Source organism: Pristiophorus japonicus, chromosome 10 (genome assembly GCF_044704955.1).
Source record: "Pristiophorus japonicus isolate sPriJap1 chromosome 10, sPriJap1.hap1, whole genome shotgun sequence".
Taxonomy (NCBI): domain Eukaryota; kingdom Metazoa; phylum Chordata; class Chondrichthyes; family Pristiophoridae; genus Pristiophorus; species Pristiophorus japonicus.
This window is the reverse complement of record NC_091986.1, coordinates 73,507,662-73,529,263: the sequence shown is the minus strand read 5'-3', so window position 1 is coordinate 73,529,263 and position 21,602 is coordinate 73,507,662.

The following is a 21,602-nucleotide window of genomic DNA, read 5'->3' as shown; positions in this document are numbered from 1 at the left end:
CCTTGCCGGTGCCGGTCTGCTCCCCCACCCCCACCCCTGACCGAAGAGCTTGCCAATTCTGTTCCCCCAATCCCCCACCCTCGAGTGCCTTGCTGGTGCCGGTCCGCCGCCCCTAGCCCTAGCCGAAGGGCTTGCCGATCCTGCTCCCCCCCCCAAACCACTGAGTGCCTTGCCGGTGCCGGTCACACTGCCCCATTCCTGGCCGAGGGGCTTGCCAGTCCCACTCCCCTTCAACCCCCGAGCCACTTGCCGGTGCCGGTCCAGCTACAGCTCCCCCGCGCCGCAGCCCCGTGTGCCTTGCCGGTCCCGCCCTTAGCCCAGGCCAAATGGCCTCCCGGTCCACTCACCCGCCCCTAGCCCAGGCTGAGTGGCATCCCAGTCCGCTCCTCTGCCCCTATCCCAGGCCGAGTGGCCTCCTCCCTCCCAGTCCCCGTATGTAACTACACCCGAAAGGCTTCTCCCCACCCCTCACCCTTTCTCCACCCTCTCTCTCTCTCTCCCCCCGCCCCATCTCCCCCCTCTCTCTCTCACACCTTTCTCTCTGTCTCTCCCCTCTCTCTCTCTCTCCCCCACCCCTCTCTCTCCCTCTCTTACCTTCCCTGCTGCTGCTGTCTGGGCATCTGTTGCACTTACCTGTGCCAATTTCCTTACCTGCACCGATATCTTTAACTCTCCAGAAGGTTTTCCTGCAGAGGCCACATACGCTGGCCTAAGCAGAACTGGAGTAACTCTCAGCTGGCCAAACTTGTCTAAATGGCCACAATTGGCACGGGTGGCAAGTTACGCCCCTTTTGGCTGAAAAATAAACGTACCTAAAAAAATCGTAACTGAGTGACGCTGGTGAAAATTGATTGGGGAAACTGGATTTTTAATTTCGGCCAAAAAAAGCTGCCTGCTCCCAAAAAACAGCACAAATCACTGGGGAAAATTGAGCCCATTATAAATTACCTTTTTTGCAGGTCTTTTCTGCTGGCAGGGCTGCACCGACAGGTTTGACCTGTTGCTATTCTGGACGCAGAATATGGGTCCCAAGAGAGCCAAAAATCAATCGCAAATACAATTTGCGATGTTGCACATCGGTGCTCCTCTCCCCGGCGGTACATGGAAGCGCCCCTGCAAAAAGCTAGCCCAAAAATCCCGCCGACCGGGTTTTCACTGCAGAGAGTCAAATCGTGGCGAAAACCCAGTCGCAAAGTCATCGACATTCTAGCCCTAAACTCAATACAAACCAAGTTTATGCAACCTGTCCTCATAATATAACTTTTTAAACCTTGGTATCATTTTGATGGCACTGTACCCCTCCAAGGCCAATGTATCCTTACTCAGGTGAGTTGCCCAAAATTGAACGCATTAGTCTAGATGGGTCTGACACAACTGATACATAACTTTCTTCTCTTTGTAATCAATCCTGTTCAGATAAAAGCCAACATTCCATTTGCTTTTTTGATTATGTTTTGTACCTGTACACTAGCCCGTAATGATTTGTATATATGGACACTCAAATCCCTTTGCTCCTCCACAGTTCCTAATCTGTCGTCATTGAGAGTATATTCTGATTTGCCTTTCTTCGATCTAAAGCACCTTACTCTTCCTCACGTTGGACTCCATCTGCCACAGTTTTGCCCACTCATTTGATCTCTGTATGTCTCTTTATAACTTCCTGCTCCCATCCACACGACATTCTGTACCTCCTAATTTAGTTACATGTGGTTTGCACCCACTGTTACCCTTCAACATTGCTCTCACAATTTAGAGGCTGAGTAGTAGGCCACCTAATTTGGGTGAGGCTAGTGGGTGCAAGTGCCACATGGGCACATCTCTGCTGCTCGTCTGCTCCCTGCAGTCAAATACTCTGGCACCTGGCCCTCTTTGGTGAGAGGGAGAGGCTTAAAAGAAATTCAACTGAACTTGAATAATGCTGGCAGAGGAGGGAGAGGGATTGTGAATTGTGTAGCATATTTCTGATTAGTTGCAGTTTTTGTCATTTTTCAGAGGGATCTGAATTTATAGTTTAAATTAACCCTCCATTTCCAACTTCACAAGTGAAGAAGGCCTCTTGCTGTATTAGCACCACTGGTTATACGTCAGGCATCCTTTGCTTTAGAAGACCACTCTAACTGAGAGAGCAGCAGATCGTGCTATTTATTGGTGGATTTGTAGTTAGCAGCTGTTGAGGAGATTCAGACGGAAAATAATTAATGAGCTCTCAGCCCAAATCCAGAAGTAACTGTTATGAAAGAGGATCTCTTTGATGGTTTACACTTTAACAGCTAAGTGAGTGGGCGCAGGAGTGGTTGGACTCGGAAACACTAAATTGAATCTGTTTAAACAGAGACTCGCCTGCGGACCATATAATGAGTAACCCTGCTATAGACAGAACATATGTTGTGGCCGGCAAGATGATACGTCAATCTTTTCAGGTGAGGATAATTGGATAGCCCAGTGTCGCTTGCCCACAGCTCTTATTGCAGATCTCTTTCATCTGTAACTTTTTCTCTCCTTTACCGATTGTTTATTTGGGGTTAGAGTTTAGGGTACAGCTAAGTCTGTAGGTAACCTTTTTATTTTTACTAATGTTCTAGGACTACAGGGAATTTCTAAAACAGGCAGGTTTTTTATAACATCAAGATGATTTGAAGAAGAACAGGGTGTTCTCCTGCGCAAGAAAATTTAAGGAAATAGGGCTTAATATAATTGTGCACAACAAAATTAAATGTGCCCACTCCTTCAGTCGGACATCTTTGGAGAGAATGCTGTTGAGGTTTTGTGTTTGTGCCCTTCTTTAAAACTCACTGAACAACCAATTAATCTGTTTTGGGTAATGTCGGTTAAGGGAAGATAGTTGACCAGAACACCAGGAGAACATCCTGCTCTTCTTCAAATCGTGCTATGAAATCTTTTGCATCGGCCTGAATGGGCTGACGGTCTCAAGTAAATGTCTCATCAGAAAGACATTGAGTAACTTTCAACTTCACCACCTAGTTAGTAACTTGCCGAATTAAAATTGCCCCATTGAGTCAGCCTTGTCAAGCTGATACTGAGCACTACCTTTCAAATTGATGTTTGTCACCGCATGACAAGACAGGGCATGTGTTACTTCAGTGATGCATTGGTGAATTGCTTACTGTCAGACCTGAATGATCTGATGTTTTCTGTTGGCAGCTGAAAGCACTCAAGGCATAGAAATTGTGTACAGGAGCCATTTTCACCACTTAGGTGTTGTACCTGGTGTCGTTCTAGTAGCTGACACAGGTCTATGACTCAATGTTGAAGCAACAACCTCAAACACTGTTTCGATATGTGGTCCAGGTAAATTACATGTCACCAGTACTTTCAGTGCATCAGGCAGCAGTGAGTCCTAACAGTCCTATAGCCTTCAACCTTCTGATAAGTTTCTCTGTTTCTCCAAAATATCTACCATGGAGAGGCTTTAGGCAATATCTTCAGCATTACTCCTCATGGAATCCAAAACTCTGTCGGTTCCTTCCACTGCTCTAATTAACACAGTATGGGAGTAAAGTAAATGCTGGGTGTTATGTATGCAACACCTTGTAACCAGCATCTACTGCCACAAGAGGGTGCATCGGTTGGAGTCCCAAGGGATCCCAGCGTCCCTTGGGAGCACTGCATATAAGCAGGCTACCATGCTGTGCAGGCACTCTGGAGTCAGAATAAAGAGACTAAGGTCACACTTACTCAAGTCTACAGTACTCAGTCACATTGCTTTTTTTGAGACATAGCAACTGGCGATGAGTAATAGATAACGAACCATCACGTGAAAATACAGCGAACTGTTGGTATCCTGGAGAAATTGTCAGAAGGTGATGATTGGGAAGCCTTTGTGGAGTGAATCGACTAATACTTCGTAGCCAACGAGCTGGCAGGGAATGAGAATGCTGCCAAACGAAGGGCGATCCTCCTCACCGTCTGCGGGGCAACATCCTATGGCTTCTTGGAGAATCTTTTTGCTCCGATGAAACCAACAACCAAATCGTATGAAGAACTGTATACATTGGTCCGGGAGCACCTAAACCTGAAGGAGAGCATTCTGATGGCAAGGTATCGATTTTATACATATCAACATTCTGAAGGCCAGGAAGTGGCAAGCTACATCGCCGAACTAAGGCGCCTTGCAGGACATTGCGAATTCGGTGGATTCTTGCAGCAAATGCTAAGAGACTTTTTTGTGCTTGGCATTGGCCATGAGGTTATCCTTCGCAAACTATTGACTGTTGAAACACCGAACCTGAGCAAAGCCATAAAGATAGCTCAGACATTTATGTCCACCAGTGATAACACCAAACATATTTCGCAGCATAAAGTTGCATCGGCAAGTACTGTACACAAAGTAACATCGTTTTCAGGCAGGAATGCATATGGCAGAACGTGCACGCCTGCAGCTGCACAACCTCCGATGACTCAGAGTCCACCATCAAGTGTGAATGCCAAACAATTAACACCTTGTTGGTGCTGCGGAGCTGATCATCGAGCCCATCAATGCCGTTTCAAACACGATGCATGCAAAGGCTGTGGAACAATAGGACACCTCCAGCAAATGTGCAGACAAGCTGCAAACCCTGCAAACCACCACGTTGCAGAGGAAGACCGATCCATGGTGGATCAAACTGAACCGAGAAGGCAGAAGTGTACGGGGTACACACCTTCACCACGAAATGTCCACCGATCATGTTAAAAGTTGAACTGAACAGAATTCCAGTATCCATGGAATTGGACACGGGTGTGAATCCGTCTATCATGAGCAGAAAGGCCTTTGACAAGCTATGGTGCAACAAAGCACACAGGCCCAAGCTGAGTCCTATTCGTACCAAGCTGAGAACTTACACTAAAGAGCTGATCCCTGCAATTGGCAGTGCAGCTGTAAAAGCCTCCTATGGTGGAGCGGTGCACGAACTACCACTATGAATTGTACCAGGAGATGGCCCCACACTGTTCGGCAGAAGCTGGCTGGGAAAAATCCACTGGAACTGGGATGACATCCGAGCGCTTTCGTCCGTCGACGAAACCTCATGTGCTCAGGTTTTGAGCAAAATCCCGTCATTGTTTGAGCCAGGCATCGGAAATTTCTCTGGGGCAAAGGTGCAGATCCACTTGGTTCCCGGTACACGACCCATCCACTACAAGGCACGGGCGGGGCCATACATGATGCGAGAGAAAGTGGAGATCGAGCTAGACAGGCTGTAACGAGAGGGCATCATCGCACCGGTTGAGTTCAACAAGTGGGTCAGTCCGATTGTTCCGATTCTCAAGGGCGATGGCACGGTCAGAATTTGTGGGGATTATAAAGTAACGATGAACCGTTTTTCACTGCAGGACCAGTACCTGTTATCCAAGGCAGACGACCTATTTACGATGCTGGCAGGAGGAAAAATGTTCACCAAGTTGGACCTGACCTCGGCCTACACGAAGCAGGAGCTGGCGGAATCTTCGAACGGCCTCACCTGCATCAACACACACAAAGGTCTGTTCATCTACAATAGATGCCCGTTTGGGATTCGATCGGCCGTGGCTATTTTTCAAAGGAATATGGAGAATCTGCTAAAGTCGGTTCCGCTCACCGTGTTTTTCCAGGATGACATATTGATCACAGGTCGGGACACCATCGAACATTTTCAGAATCTGGAAGAGGTTCTAAGTCAGCAAGATCGCGTGGGACTCAGGTTGAAACGCTCAAAGTGTGTTTTCCAGAGGTAGAGTTCTTAGGGAGAAGAATCGCGGCAGACAGTATCAGACCCACTGACGCCAAGACGGAGGCCATCAAGAATGCGCTGAGACCACAGAACATGACGGAGCTGCGGTCATTCCTGGGACTCCTCAATTATTTTGGTAATTTCCGACCCGGGTTAAGCACCTTGCTAGAACCTCTACATGCTACGCAAGGGAGATGACTGGGAATGGGGGAAATCACAAGAGACTGCTTTTGAGAAAGCCAGAAATCTGTTATGTTCCAACAAACTGCTTGTTCTGTATGACCCATGTAAAGGTTTAGTGCTAGCTTGCAATGTGTCTTCGTACGGGGTCGGGTGTGTGTTACAACAAGCAAGCGAATTGGGAACAATGCAACTGGTCGCTTATGCATCCAGGAGTTTGTCCAAGGCCGAAAGGGCCTACAGCATGATTGAAAAAGAAGCTCTGGCATGCGTTTACGGGGTGCAAAAAAAGCACCAGTATCTTTTTGGGCTTAAGTTCAAGTTAGAAACTGACCATAAGCCGCTCATATCGCTATTCTCAGAGAGCAAAGATATTAATACCAATGCCTCTGCTCGCATCCAAAGATGGGCGCTCATGCTATCTGCATATAACTGTGTAATTCGCCACAGGCCAGGCACAGAGAACTGCGCTGATGCTCTCAGTCGCCTACCATTGCCCATCACTGGGGTGGAAATGGCACAGCAGACTTGCTTTTGGTGATGGATGCATTTAAAAATGAAAAGTCATCCATTACGGCCCATCAGATCAGGACCTGGACCAGCCAGGATCCTTTACTGTCCCTTGTAAAAAACTGTGTCTTCCATGGGAGCTGGTCCGGCGACCCAGCAGAGATGCATGGAGAGATCAAGCCATTCCAGCGGTGCAAAGACGAAATGTCCATACAGGAGGACTGCCTTTTGTGGGATAATCATGTGGTTTTGCCTGAGAAAGGCAGGGAAACATTCATACGCGACTTTCACAGTACCCACCCAGGCATAGTAATGATGAAAGCTATAGCCAGATGCCATGTGTGGTGGCCCGGCATCGACTCAGATTTGGAGTCTTGCGTGCGCCAATGCAACACTTGCTCTCAACTGAGCAATGCACCCAGGGAGGCACCACTAAGTTTGTGGTCTTGGCTCTCCAAACTGTGGTCTAAGATTCACATTGACTTCGCTGGCCTGTTTCTAGGCAAAATTTTTTGGGTTCTTGTGGATGCTTATTCAAAATCGATTGAGTGTGTAATTAATGCCTGTAAGCACGTCCACTGCCACCATCGAAAGCCTACGAGCCATGCTTGCCACGCACGGCCTGCCTGATGTCCTTGTCAGCGACACTGGGCCGTGCTTCACCAGCGCTGAATTCAAGGAATTCATGACCCGCAATGGGATCAAGCACGTCACATCTGCCCCATTCAAGCCCGCATCTAACGACCAAGCAGAACAGGCAGTCCAAACCATCTAGCAAAGCTTGAAACGCATGTCAGGAGACTCTCTGCAGACCCACCTGTCCCAAGTCCTGCTCAGCTACTGCACAAGACCCCACTCACTCACCGGGGTTCCCCCTGCTGAACTGCTCAAGGAAAGGACACTCAAAACAAGGTTCACTCTAGTCCACCCAGATCTCCATGATCATGTCGAGGGCCGACAGCATCAACAAAGCATGTACCATGAACGCATAAATTTGTCACGCGATATTGAAGTCAATGACCCTGTATTTGTACTCAACTATGAACATGGTCCCAAATGGCATGCTGGCACTGTCGTAGCCAAAGAAGGGAGTAGGATGTTTGAGGTCAAACTTGTGATGGACTAACTTGCAGAAAGCATTTGGACCAAACCAAACTGCGATTCACAGACAGCCACGAGCAACCTGAAGAGGACATCACCAACTTCGATCCTCCGATACACACACAAGTGGCAACCGACATCACGGTTGACCACGAAGCTGAACTCATCATCCCCAGCAGCCCAGCAAGGCCAGCTGCGAAGCAGCCCAGCGAAGCCCAACTAGCTCACCTGCACCTGTGTTTGTACCGAGACGATCGACTAGGGAGCGGAAAGCCCCAGATCGTCTCACCCTGTAAATAAGTGTACTTTAAGGGGGGAGAGTGATGTTATGTATGCAACACCTTGTAACCAGCATTCTACCGCCACCAGAGGGCGCATCGGTTGGAGTCCCAAGGGATCCCAGCATCCCTTGGGTGCACTTCATATAAGCAGACCTCCCATGCTGTGCCAGCACTCTGGAGTCAGAATAAAGAGACTAAGGTCACACTTACTCAAGTCTACAGTACTCAGTCACATTGCTTTATTTGAGACATAACACTGGGTACATTTGAACCTTCCACATAATTGTTCCTCAACAATTATTTAACAAGCAAAAAAACTTAATGTTGGGTCTTAGTGCTTGCCTTGCACAATGATTTAGGCAGCACTCGCCCTGCTCTCTGGCATGGCTATCAAGTCCGCATGTCAAATCCGTTGATGTCCAGCCAAGTTCTACTATGATAATTATGACCGGTACGCTTATATCGACACCAACACCTTGGTTGCCCGTGCTTGCAAACATCGCACCACCACATCTACACCACAAATATGCAGTCTCCAGAGAATACAACCGCTTCACCAGCAAAGACATGTGAATCCAGACCCACTTGAACAACCTACCACCAACCCGTCTCAAATTTAGAAGGCCATTTTGGATCTTCGCCAAAGCCCTCAGCGATCACCCCTCAGCCTTGATGACTAATGGCAAAATGCCTGGAAGAACTGTGGCATACAGAATGGATTCCTTATAGAGGACCCCACAGGACAACCTGAAGGATCAAACCTTCCTCGCAAACAGTGGACAACCATGTACTGCCTCTGAACTGGTCTTGGCAGATTCTGCCACCTTCTCCATAGATGGAAGATTAAAGCATCCCCATCATGCAACTGTGGAGCTCCTAATCAGGTCCTAATCACATCATTGAGCACAGCCCTCAGAAGATATTCGCAGGCAGCCTACAAGATATCCCCGCTGTTACACCGGAAGCTTTCTCCTGAATATCTGACTTAGATACAGACATTTGATTTTCTTTGCTACCACCATACAAAAAAGAAGTGCTTGCCTCATTCATGAAATGAAACTACCTGAATTTGGTACAAAAGCAAAATACTGCAGATGGTGGAATCTCAGATAAATACAGAAAATGCTGGAAATACTCAGCAGGTCAGGCAGCATCTGTGAAGCGAGAAACAGAGTTAACGTTTCAGGTCGATGACCTTTCATCAGAACTCTGTCCATATACAAGGGAAACGATGTTATGCTAGAGTAAGAAATTCCTACGCTGGTAATAGGATCCGAAATGGTGAAGGACACAACGAATCCTGTGTGAGACCAGAAGTGCAAATTGATGATTGGAAGATATTCGACAATCCGAGAACTCCCTGCTTAATTTGGTAATTGTGCGTGCACTAGCTCTCATGCAAATTATTTCCAATGAAGGAAGGACTTTCCAAAGAAGTATAGTTTCCTAGAAGAAAGGCGTGCTGTGGAAGATAGGCTCTATAATTTACAGTTTGTCATGTATTCAGCTGTCATTGTAATCCATGTATAAACTGACCTAAGTTGTACACCGTGAGAACACAGACCACTAGGTGGTGAACTTGTGGGAAACACTCCTAACCTGGACTTTCAGGTATAAAAGGGCTGACAAATAAATGTTACTGGTCACAGAGTGAACTTCTCTCAAGTATGGGCCTCGTGTGCATTTATACTGTATAGTAAGGACATGTTATTGGCAAAGAGAAACTGGGATTTAAACCACGCAAGCATGGCCACGAGCAGCACAGACGAGAGGTACTGTGTTGGTGATGATTGGGACAATTTTATTGAGAGATGACAGCAAAGTTTCGTCACTAAGGAATGGCTGGGACAAGATTCGGCCGACAAGCACAGGGCTCATCTCCGAAGGGTTTGTGGATCCAGAACTTACTCCCTGATGAAGGACCTTCTAGCGCCAGAGAAGCCAGCGGATAAGACTTTTAAAGAGCTCAGTAAGTTGGTCGGGGAACACTTTAAACCAGCAAGCAGCATGCACATGGCAAGACACCGGTTTTACACGCACCGGCGGCAAGAAGGGCAAAGTGTTCCATACTCCGTGGCAGAGTTCGGCGACTAGCGAGCCTATGTAAGTTCCCAGATGCGTGCAGAGCAGAAATGCTGCGAGACCTTTTTATTGAGGGCATCGGGCACGCTGGGGTCTTCACGAAACTGATTGAGACCAAAGACTTGACCCTGGAAACGGCAGCTTTGATGGCCCAGACATTTATCTCAGGGGAGGAAGAGACCAGAATGATGTTTGACTAAAATCTTGGTTTAAATGCAGCAAATGGACAGGGAGTCAACATTGTTAATGCGGCACACAGTTCTCCAGGCAGACAGGGGCAATCGGATATGCCCGAGCATGTAGTTGAACCCAAAAGGGAAATTCAACAGAGACAATGGCTGGCTGAACGGCGATTCATGCCATCGCAAGGGACAATGCGGCCAGTAATGGGGCCATCAACACCTGTCAATGGTGCGCTTAAGGACAGTTACAGATACAGTCAGAGACGATCGACTGGTAATGGACCTTTTGTTTCCAACAACGGCTCATCTTGGAGGTGTGGAGGCAAACACCCAGCCAGAGCTTGCAGGTATCAGCAATATACCTGCAGAAACTGCAACATCAGTGGTCGCTTGGCGCGTATTTGCAGGAAGCCTGCAGCCAGGTTGATGTACGAGGAGGACGGGCCCAATGTAACTACGAGGCCAAATGGACACTGGGGGAAATCGCTGGAAGCTGAAGTTCAGCGATTTCATGTGGAGCACATATACAGTTCATACACCAGGACGTCACCGATAACGATGAAAGTGCTTCTCAATGGCATCCCAGTATCAATGGAGCTAGACACAGGGGCCAGCCAGTCCCTGATGAGTATCAAACAGTTCGGCAAGTTGTGGGCGTCCAAGGCCAGGAGGCCAAAATTATTGACGATTGACGCACAGCTACGGACATATACAAAGGAGATCATTCCGGTGCAAGGCAGCGCCATGGTAGTTGTGACCCACAAAGATTCGGAGAACAGGTTGCCACTCTGGATTGTCCCGGGGGACGGTCCCGCACTGCTGGGGAGGAGTTGGCTTGCTGTCATGAATTGGAAATGGGGCGATGTCAATGCAATTTCTTCTGTGGAGCGAATATCATGCTCACAGGTCCTGGACAAATTTGACTCACTATTCCAACCCGGCATTGACACTTTCATGAGGACCAAGGTAGTGATTCACATAAACCCGGACGCCAGGCCAGTAGACCACAAGGCCAGAGTGGTGCCGTACGTGATGCGGGAATAGATAGAAGGCCAATTGGACCGCCTGCTGAGGGAAGGCATCATCTCACCAGTCAAATTCAGTGATTGGGCGAGCCCGATTGTGCCGGTGCTCAAGGTGGATGAGTCGGTCAGGATATGTGATGATTACAAGGCCATCATCAATCTGGTGTCACTCCAAGACCAGTACCCGCTACCGAGAGCGGAGGACCTCTTTGCAACGCTATCCGGTTGCAAACTTTTTTCAAAATTGGACCTGACCTCAGCTTACATGACCCAGGAGCTGGCAAGTGAGTCGAAGAAGCTGACCACCATCACGACACACAAGTGGTTGTTTTAGTACAACAGATGTCCGTTCGGGATTTGCTCCGCCGCCGCGATCTTCCAACGAAATATGGAAAGCCTCCTCAAGTCGATTCCAAGGACGGTGGTTTTTCAAGACGACATCCCTATCTCAGGTTGCGATACTGAAGAACACCTGCACAACCTGGAGGAGATGCTACACAGACTGGACTGGGTAGGTCTGCGACTGAAAAAGGCGAAGTGAGTCTTCCTAGCTCCAGAGGTAGAACTCCTGGGGATGAGGGTAGGAGCAGACGGGATCAGACCTACTGCATCCAAAACGGAAGCGATCCAGAGAGCACCCAGACCCCATAACATGACGGAGCTGCGTTCATTCCTGGGGCACCTGAACTATTTTGTTAACTTTCTTCCCAAATTGAGCACGCTGCTGGAGCATTCCTATGCAAAGGTCAGGAATGGGTCTGCGGCGAGAGCCAGGAAACGGCTTTGGATAGAGCACGCAATTTGTTATGCTCCAACAATCTGTTAACGCTATATGACCCATGTAAGAAACTTGTTTTAACATGCGATGCATCGTCCTATGGGGTCGGATGTGTGTTGCAGCATGTCAATGCCAAGGGTCAGTTACAGCCAGTAGCTTATGCCTCCAGAAGTCTGTCCCAGGCAGAAAGGGGCTACGGGATGGTAGAAAAGGAAGCGCTTGCATGTGTATATGCAGTAAAAAAAAATGAACCAGTACCTGTTTGGCAGGAAATTTGAGCTGGAGACAGATCACAAACCCCTAACGTCCCTTTTGGCCAACAACAAGGCCATAAATGCAAATGCGTCGGCCCGCATAAAGAGGTGGGCACTCACATTAGCCGCCTATGACTATACAATTCAGCACATACCGGGCACTGAAAACTGCGCCGATGCACTCAACAGGCTCCCACTAGCCACCATCGAGAGGGCAACCAGGCATGCTGCTGAGATGGTCATGGCTGTTGAAGCTTTTGAAAGCGAAGGCTCACCCATGCCAGCCTGTCAGATCAAAGTCTGGACAAATAGAGACCCGCTACTGTCTTTAGTCAAGAAATGTGTCCTGAATGGGGACTGGCAGCCACATATGGGGCATGCCCTGAGGAATTTAAGCCATTTCACAGGCGCAAAGATGAACTCTCGATTCAGGCCGATTGCCTACTATGGGGAAACCGAATAGTCATGCTCCAGGTGGGCAGAGAGTTGTTCATCCGAAACTCCACAATGAGCACCCGGGTATTGTCATGATGAAGGCAATTGCCAGGTCACACGTTTGGTGGCCAGTGATAGATGCAGACCTGGAACTTTGTGTTCGCAGGTGCAACACGTGTGCCCAGCTGGGCAATACGCCCAGGGGAGCCCCCCTTAGCCCCTGGTCCTGGCCCGCCAAGCCATGGTCACGCATCCATGTGGACTAAGCAGGTCCTTTCATGGGAAAAATCTTTTTGGTTGTAGTAGACGCCTACTCCAAATGGATCGAGTGTAACATTCTCAATTCAAGCACATCCTCTGCCACAGTAGAAAGACTACGGGCAATGTTCGCCGCCCATGGTCTACTGGACGTCTTGGTCAGCGACAATGGCCCGTGCTTTACAAGCATTGAATTACAGGACTTCATGGCAGGAAATGGTATCAACCATGTCAGAACGGCACCATTCAAGCCGGCCTCAAATGGCCAGGCGGAACGAGCAGTGCAGATAATCAAACAGGGTATGCCCAGAATCAAAGGGGTTCCCTACAAAGTGGCTTATCACGCCTCCTGTTGGCCAATAGATCCCGACCACACTCGCTTACATGGGTCCAACCCGCAGAGCTGCTAATGAAAAGGACGCTCAAAACCAGGTTATCCCTTATACATCCCACCATGAAATACATTTTTGAGAGCAGACGCCAGTCACAATGTGACTACCATGACTGGAATGCGAGGGCGTGATGTACTGATGTCAATGACCCTGTCTTTGTCCTCAACTACGCTGCAGGGCCTAAATGGCTCACAGGCACTGTGATTGCAAAAGAGGGGGAAAGGATTCTGGTAGTTAAACTTACCAATGGACAAATCACCACAAACACATGGATCAAACAAAAAGGAGGTTCAGCAACCCCATAGAAGAAGCAAAGGAAGAACACGATGTAGAGTTCACTCCACCACAGGTGACCGAACACCAGAACCAAGTGGAAGAGAGCCCAGTCACTGTGGGCAGTCCGGACAGGCCTGAGGCACCGCAAACAGCAGACACTCAGGCCAGCGCCCAACAACCGGAGCCCCAACTCAGGCGCTCTACAAGGGAGCGTAAACCACCAGAGAGACTTAACCTGTGATCCCAATAAGACTTTTGGGGGGGGAGGTGATGTCATGTATTCAACTGTCATTGTAACCCATGTATAAACTGACCTAAGTTGTGCACCGTGAGAACACTGACCACTAGGTAATGAACTTGTGCGAGATACTCCTAACCTGGACTTTCAGGTCTAAAAGGGGTAGCTCCACCCACCTTCTTCACTTCATTGCTGGCAAAAAAAGGTTACTGATCACAGAGTGACCTTCTCTCAAGTATGGGCCTCGTGTGCATTTGTGCTGTATAGTAAGGACGTATTACAGTTTGCATGCAGAGTTACAGCAACTGAAGACAATGGCTACATATGTTTTATAGCCAGAGATTTATGATGCGAATTTGTGAATTTTAACATTTCGTTTTTTGTTCCTTTTTTCTATGTTATTAAATTTTCCTTACATTTCAGAATGGGGGATGGGATTCTATGATCCAACACGCCCAGAAGGGAGCGGTGCTTACAGATATCACATATAGGACACTGCAGTGGCACAGCCAATGTTGCCTCCAGACACAACATCACTTGCTACATGCTGGTGATTCCTCAAGATACTCATCCTGAAAGTGTCACTTCGCAGGGAGTTCTCTGATTGTCAAATATCTTCCAATTATCAATTTGCACTTCTAGTCTCACACAGGATTCCTTGGCACCGAACTTGGTGCACTCACCGCCCGCTGCCGCCAACAGCTGGCGAGTTTTTTGGGTGGTCTCCCCGCAGTACTGTTTCCCATAGGCCTCCCGCTGGCGGGAGGGGAGGACCGCTGTGAACCACCTGCTGACATCCACTAGCACGCAAGACGCGTAAGTGTCCCCCCGCCCGCCGAGCTGCCAGATTCCACCGGGCGGGAGTTGGCGCAGCAATGGGAAGGACCACTGCATGGAGGCAGGTCTAACCCCAAGTGTAAGTATGAAGACCTGCAAAAAAGGTTAGTAAACATCTTTTTTTTTTACAGCGATTCAGGTGGATGGGGCCCCTTGAAGGTTTTCCAGTGTTTTTTCTGTGTAAATTTTTATTTTTATGTGTTCCCCCCCTCCCTGGGTCCGACTCAATCCTCGGCGGTACTTTGGTGAGGATTGCATTTGCTGCTGAGATTGGGAGCTCCCGCCCACTGCTGCCCACATTCAGGGCGTAAGTCATTTTTTTGCCGCCTGGCGGTCTTTGCACATCCTTTTGAGAAATCTCCCTGCCAAAGTACCATCAGATCCCTCGGTGGTCCTTTGGGCAGCACTTGTGCGGGTCTTAGCTTAGACCAAGTTCAGGCCGCTTGTAGCCTTGACCATTTAATGCCCTATAACCAATCTGATCTTTTACCCAGTTACATTACTCTAGCATAACATCGCTTCCCTTGTACATGTACAGATCTGAGATGAGAAACTTTGCCAAAACACCTGGGATTAACATTTTCCTGCTGCTAAGAAACAAAAGACAATTTTAAGGAAAATCCTCAGGATATCACAAGAGTGTCCACTGTTCCTAAGTGTCAGCTAAGATAGGTAACTTCATTGGCAGCAACATAAAAACAATTAGGATACTTCAGCAATAATGATCATTCAGGCTTGTGAAGCAGTTAACAAACTCTTCAAATTTCAGACTTTTAGAGAATGTGCCATGGAACCTACAAAGCCCAGTGAAAATGCCTCAATGACAGTGGGATAAGGCCTGCAACTACCAACAAGCACAGTAATGGGAGAAACACAAGCACATTTTTAGTGAGGGAGATAAAGATTCATAGCTTAAAAAGATGAAATGAAGCACATCAACAAGACCACCTTGTAGTTATTTTTTTAACAAACTAACAAACATAACTGTATTTACTTATGGAGACTAACCACTGTAAGCCAATCTACTGCTATGCAAACAAACCATAATACTACTTTACCAAATAAGCTGCTAAATGCAAACATAAGTTCTTAATTACAATTGGGTGTCTGCGTTTCTGGATTTTGAAGGTCTCTGTATTCTAAACAGATGCTTCTCTGGAATTCAGCCAAAACATTGGAATTATAAATTTACCAGCAGAAAGTAATTGAGTCTTTACTCACTGAATAGAGTACGTAACTCACACTCATTGCAACAGTTGATAAAACCCTCGGCCATGTCTTTGGCAACCCTTTGCAGGCCTTCTGAGAAACTCGTCCATAACTTCACTAACTGCATCAACTGCATTTCTGGTACTACCTGTGGATGATTGTTGGCACCCCACTGGCAGCACCAAGTCAGAAAATTACTCCTGAGGGGTGACGTCATGGCTGTAATTATGCCAGCTGCACAGTAACGTTGAAAGTTACTCCCACAAATGGACTTCAGCAAGCGGAACAAGTTGGAGGCGAGGGAGATTCTAAAAGTAGTCTATTTTAAGGGGGACAGATAGGATGGGTAGAGAGAAGCTATTTCCACTAATTGGGGATTCTAGGACTTGGGGGCATAGTCTAAAACTTACAGCCAGACCTTTCAGGAGTGAAATTAGGAAACATCTACACACAAGGGCCTGAATTTGGTCAAATCCATGTTCCGCCCGTTTGTCGTCGTTCCCCGGGCAGTACGTGATTTTTTACTGCCCGGTACTGCTGGGGCCGAATGATCGGAAGATTCATCCCGCTTTTCTCGGAGGTAGCAGAAGCGGAGTGCAGCGGGCATTGGCATGGCGGTGGCGGGCGGAGGAGGCCTTCTGACTCGGGAATCATCGGCTCCTGAGTAGTGCGCACCCACGTGTGGCTATCAAGCTCCGCCCCCCGAGGGGTGGGAGAGATCGCTGTTGGGGGGCGGGGGAGGCAGATCACTGTGGGGGCGGAGAGACTGGGGGGGTGAGTGAAACTGGGGGTGAGTGAGATTGGGGTTGAGAGAGACTTGGGGGAGAAGAAATCGCTGTGGGGGTGGAGAGATCGCTGTGTGGGGGGTGGGGAGAGATCGCTGTGGGGGTGGGAGAGATCGCTGTCGGGGGGAGGGGGGAGAGACTGGTGGGTGAGTGAGACTGGAGTTGAGAGATACTGGAGGGGGAGAGACTGGGGGGTGAGAGAGACTGGGGGAGGAAGAGACTGGTCAGTGGAGGAGAAACTGGGGAGGTGAGTGAGACTGGAGGGTGAGAGAGACTAATAATATTTTTATTATATTTCATTAATAAAGGAGTAAATAAGGCTTTATTAGACCATTTATAAAATAAGGTCACTCTGGTGAACACACACACAATTTCCAGACTCAGTGGTTATATTGCTATTCAAACTGCATTGTTGGCTCACACTAGGAAATACTAGAATCCATTTAAAAATACATCGAACTATGGGGAACTATAAAGATCTGTGTAATATCAAACATTCCACACTTCTGTGAAACAATTATACCTGTGAGCTCTGTGTCCATACTGCCCACTGAAGATCCACTTCAAAGCACCCTCTCCAGTACAGTATGCATTTCCGGCAGTATGTCGGTGGTATATCATGAAACTTGCACTTTTGGGCGGTATATGGGTGGTTCTACATGGGTGGACAGTATGCCTACCACCCGGCGTTATGTCACTCATGAATCTTCCGCCGAGCGGTATGTCGGCGGTATGTACCCATTTTTTTGACGAAACTTGTATTTTTCGGTGGTAAGCGGGCAGTAATGGGCGATATGTCAATGAATTTCGGGCCCATAGAGTGGTAGAAGTTTGGAATTCTCTTCCGCAAACACCAATTAATTCGAGATCAATTGCTAATTTTAAATCAGAAATTGATAGTTTTTTTATTAACCAAAGGTATTAAGGGATATGGGCCAAAAGCGGGTATATGAAGTTCGATCACAGTTCAGCCATGATGTCATTGAATGGCAGAACAGGCTTGCAGGGCTTAATATCCTACTCCTGTTCTGATGTTCCTATGTTCTTGTCCATTAGAGATAAGCAACAAGCCTGAATAACCCTGGCACCAACCTTATTCTTGCATGAAGTCCTGTCCTCCTGTTATGCCTATCCTCATTAAACTGCAATATTGCCCCAGTTCAATATCCTCAGCCCCATTTACATTTGAGACAAGAATTTAAATATTTGTCTGCACGAGGAGCAATTAAAGGCCCTGGAAAGGACCAACCATTTGGTAGTTCATTAACATCGTTAGTAATCCAATATTCCTAAGTGTGCTACAGGGGATGTAACAAGGTCTGTGTCCTCATGCATATTTTATGGACATATCTGCATGTTCACGAATATTAGACAAAGGCTTAAATGAGTTTAAGGTTATCACTGACATTAATTTGTGTTTCTTGATTTTCTGTGTGGGTCTGTTCTGTCTCACCCACCCCTGCCCCCCTGCTCCCCACACCTCTGGCCTCTCATTGTCAGATTTTTTTGTTTCCTGCTGTTTTAATAAGAAACAATTTCTCTTTTTCTTTCAAATTCTTCCCATAGTTTTGCTAGAATTTTCTCGGTGATTAATACCTAAATAATGATACCTTGACTGCTTATCATTATTTGGGAAATATTTGATTTTTCTATTTGAAATTGTACATTTTTATGCAATGATTGTTGTTTCACCATTGGTATTTGTAACAATTTTATTCATGTAAAATTATTATAAACTGTTGTTTTTTTTTAAAAAGAGTAGTTTGAAATCCAAATCTTCAAAGAACAGCTTCAATTGGCCAACTTGAGTTAATTTTCGTCACAGTCACATTAGGACCAGTTTCATGATGATCTATACCTTTTTTATGACTTCCCCAAGTCAGAATAAATTAAAGTCCAGGAATTATTGTTTGTAGTATTAGTGTATGATTGTTTAACATACTTTCAAGAAATGACTCTTCCCACTGTGTTAATGCAATAAATATTCCTTTGAATTTCTTAATTAAAATACAGCAAAGGGATATCATACAAATGCATTAAATTATCATACATGAACCCAGTCAATTTTTAGCCTTAAATGTCTCTCTGTGTAAATAAGCATTTATCTATTTTCTTCATCTCACCAAGTCTAAAATCTGCAATTTGAATCCACAGGATATAAGTGGAAAAAAACAACCATTTCTGGTAGTACTTCTTATTATAGGCAAAACCATTTTATACCTGCCTTCTTTTTTTCTGCAACTAAATGGCATCACTGTGTTCGTTTACGTCATATGAAATGAGAACAATGACAGTCCCTACACAAAATTATGGGCCCGAACTTGGAAGGCCCGCCCAAGTGCTGCCTAAAAGATGGCCACCGAAAAACCGGGTGGTCCTTTGCCAGGAAGATCGCTCTAAAAGAGATGGTAATACCGTCCGGTGGCCAAATAATGGCTTATGCCATCAATCTGGAAGCAGCGGGCGGGAGCTCCCAATCTCGGCAGCAAATGCGTTCCTTGCCAAAGTGCCACCGAGGATTGGGTTGGGCCCAGGGAGAAGGGAAACACTGAAAAATACAAGTATTCACAATTAAAAAAAAACACCATAACATCTTCAGGCGACCCCATACAGGTAAAACCCTGAAATAAATAAAATTTAAAAATGTTCACTAACCTTTTTTTGCAGGTCTTCTTACTTATCGTCGGGGTTAGACCTGCCTCCACACAGCGGTCCTTCCCCCTGCTGCCACCGACTCCCGCCCGCACCAATATGCCAGCTCGGCGGGTGGGAGGTCACTTACGCGATTTAGCCGCCAAGGCCATCAGTGGGCGGTTCCCAGCGATACTCCCCTCCCGTTGGACGCAGACCTGGAGGAATCTGTCACTGAGGGGAAAGCGGCTGAAAAACTCGACGGCAACCAGTGATAATAGGCGGTAAGGCCACCAATTTCGGCCCCTATAATCCTGAGGATTATAGCTGTTCATATTGAAGGTTATATTCCAGTAATATCAGGAACGTGTCGTAGCACAAAGTCCCTGCCTGTTTCCTTTATACTGCCCAATTGCTGTGCTGACTTTGGTACACTGAAGGCATGTGCTAGATAGCTGACCTTATTATGGTCTGAATAATAGATACTTCAAAGAAAATTACAAGACTAATCACATTGCATGTATGGGTGGCTAGAGGGCTTTATATGAAAGTAGTGTTGCTGTTTGCATCTCTGAGATCTCCTGGCATGCTCTCCTCCTTCCAGATAAGAGAGATGAAGGCATGCATTCGTGCCAATAGTGCTTCTCCTCCATACTTTAGTGCTTCGGCGGGGATACCATCTGTTCCTGATGCCTTGTTGCTCTTGAGCTGATGGAAGGCCTTTTCTACCTCGTGCAGGGCTGGGATTTTGCTGAGATGGTGGCAGGTAGCATGCTGTGTGATGGAGTCGAGGACACTCGCATCAAAGGTAGAGTCTCGGTTAAGGAGTTAGGCGCACCAATATCAGTGTTCTCGCTCAGGCCTACATCCCCAGCATCGAAGCACTTACCATGCTCAAGCAGCTCTGTTGGGCGGGCCACATTGTCCATATGCCCGGCACGAGACTCCTGAAGCAAGCGCTCTACTTGGAACTCCTACACGGCAAGCGAGCCCCAGGTAAGCAGAGGAAACGTTTCATGGACACCCTCAAAGCCTCCTTGATAAAGTGCAACATCCCCACCGGCACCTGGGAATCCCTGGCCCAAGACCACCTAAAATGGAGGAAGAGCATCCGGGAGGGTGCTGAGCACCTTGATTCTCATCGCCGAGATCATGCAGAAATCAAGCGCAGATAGCAGAAGGAGCGTGCGATAAACCATATACAGCACCCAACCTTTCCTTCAACCACTGTCTGCCCCACCTGTGACAGAGACTGTAATTCCCACATTGGACTGTACAGCCACCTGAGAGCTCACTTTTAGAGTGGAAGCAAGTCTTCCTCAATTTCGAGGGACTGCCTATGTTGATGAGTCTGTTTGCCTGTTTATTGATAAGTGACCTGCTGTGTACTTGAGCTAAAGTCTATGCCTGATTTGAATTCAGTGCTCCACTAACATAGCAATTGACAATGGATGATCACCAAGAGCAAGAAAGGTTGCACACAAGACATCTATGAAATACACAACACAATGTGTGTGTACCAACCCAGGCACAGCCACGTTGGAATGATGGAAGAAATACATCTAAGGAGGGTGAGGTTGTAGCAGTGAGGTTGCCAGTATTGTTCCATCTCCTTCAAGAATACCTCTAGAAAAAGGCCTACCATTCATTTGTGCCCAGTGGTAGGCCCCTTTTATTATGCAAATTGGGGTCCTAGCATTTATCTTTCAGGCAGCCAGCGCAGCCAGTTGTTGGGAAGCCTCAAGCTGTTTTGGATACCTGAGACAGGCGGGCACTTTGGATGTCCAGCATTAAGCACCTTGTAAACATTATTTAGTAGGGATAACATTTTCTTCTTATTCGGCACTGATAATGATCAATAGGAGCATCACTGTATTGCCATACAATTCAATAGCCCTACTGGCTTTCTCACAATGTAGGATGTTATTAATTGAACCGATGTTGTAATTTAAGCTGTTGAGCACAAGGCTATGCATTAAGTAAGTCAAAGGGGAGGTGACCACCAGCACAGAATACAGAAGGTGAAACCCTGATTAACCCAAGAGATTTCATGATAAATTTACTTTAAGGCAATCATCCATGTCACCTTCTATTTGAAGAAGAATGAAGAGTGTAAAGATGGCTCCTGGGAATGCAAAAATATCTCGTGTACCCATAGTTCTGAAGCACTTGTGCCAGGAGTAAGTATAAATACATTGAAGTTCATGCTACCTCATAATTATTATCAACAGACCATTGGAATCTGGGTGTCAGGCTTGGCTTAGTTGTAGTATCCTCATCTCTGAGGAAGAAGGCTATGGGCTCAGAGTCCCACACCAGAGACATGAGCAAAAAAATCTACTTTGGCACTCTACTGCAGTCTTTTGGATAAGACATTAAACCAAGGCCTCATTTACCCTCTCATGTGCATGTAAAAGATCCCATGGCACTACTTCCAAGA